The sequence below is a fragment of the Sinocyclocheilus anshuiensis genome, unplaced genomic scaffold (assembly GCF_001515605.1).
Source record: "Sinocyclocheilus anshuiensis isolate Anshui unplaced genomic scaffold, SAMN03320099.WGS_v1.1 scaffold778, whole genome shotgun sequence".
NCBI lineage: Eukaryota > Metazoa > Chordata > Actinopteri > Cypriniformes > Cyprinidae > Sinocyclocheilus > Sinocyclocheilus anshuiensis.
The window spans coordinates 4,975-6,266 of NW_015544177.1; the positions used below are offsets into that span (position 1 = coordinate 4,975).

Sequence of the window (1,292 nt, forward strand, 5' to 3'; positions counted from 1 at the left end):
TAAGAATAAGGTATCGTTTGAAACTGCAAAGGGTCTACTTTTATTTGTGTATAGTCATAATAACAACAAAACAATGTGTTTTTGTAAAAAATACAAAAAAAAGAAGAAAATAAACAGGGTGCATTCTCTGCCGTCTCGATCTCTGTCACCTCTCTTCACAGACACATAAATAAAACAACCTGAATCTCAGCGAATACTTGCCTCAAAGACAAGATAAATATATGTATAGAAAGCTTGAAATGTCTACTTTTAAATTAACCAATTCAAGTCGAAAACAAATAATTTCTTTTTATGTAATCTGTATGAAAGTAAGGAGTGGTCCGGTTTCTCCCGTATCGCCTCATTATAGCTAATGTGATCCCGCCCCGCTCTGAGCGCGCTGTTCATATGGAAATGAACTGAGGCGAGCCAGGTAATCATGTACACGCCCCCGAGAAATGGCATAAAACGTCAAGCTTCATCATAGAATTACTTACTTTTTCTGCGCGTTTGCATGATGGCACGCTACACGGGTGAAGAAGCACTTCGGATGGTTCTGGACAGCGACGAAGAGTTGACTTTCTCCTCAGAGGAAGAACGCGACACAGATGACGAACGTTTGCATTTTGAAGAACGTTTGGACACAGCGGAGGATATAATTCCTGACGAGTAAGCCTTTTATTATCTCACAACGCCAGGATGTTTGTTTAATGTTTTAAATGTTTTAACCACAAGATATAAAAGTATTATGAGTGTTAACACTATCTCTCAGGTGTGAATCACTAAATACACTAAATATTTGTCACTCCCTCGCATAAGGGCATTCTATCACAAAACATGTTTTACAAATGTTAAATCAATATATTGTTTTCTGTAAATAAGTGAACAGGATAATTTTCACATAATTTTGTAGCAAAAACTCTAGTCTACCACATTCTCAAAAGTCTTGTGAACAAACGTTCTGTATGTGTTTTATGGCCTTATTTCAGTGACTTAAAAAAATTTGTTTTTCACTAACCATGCATAAACATTGTTTTCTCAAAAACACAAACATGTACTTTCATGCTGCTCACAAATTATTGTAGCCCAGTTTGTGCTGAATACAGTGTTATCAGACTTTAGCCATTAAAAAAAATTTAAGATACTGAAAAAAAACAAATGTCAGGGCATGCCAAAACTTCTCCAGGGCCCCAAAACACCCTCAGACCCCAGACGGTTAAATGGCAAAAACTTTTGCTGTCATTGTTTCAACCTTAATGTAGGTTATGGTCAGTGTTTTACTGATGTAGAATTGTTTACAGTGTGTTTGGGTT

General features: G+C 36.5%; 1 protein-coding gene across 1 annotated transcript in view; it reads right to left on the reverse strand.

Moving 5' to 3' along the window:
• The window catches only part of LOC107696227 (guanine nucleotide-binding protein G(i) subunit alpha-1-like), a gene marked incomplete at its 3' end in the record, with an annotated part of 14,673 nt that overhangs the window by 1,163 nt on the left and 12,218 nt on the right, over positions 1–1,292 (reverse strand). The gene's annotated exons all lie outside the window — the stretch shown is intronic.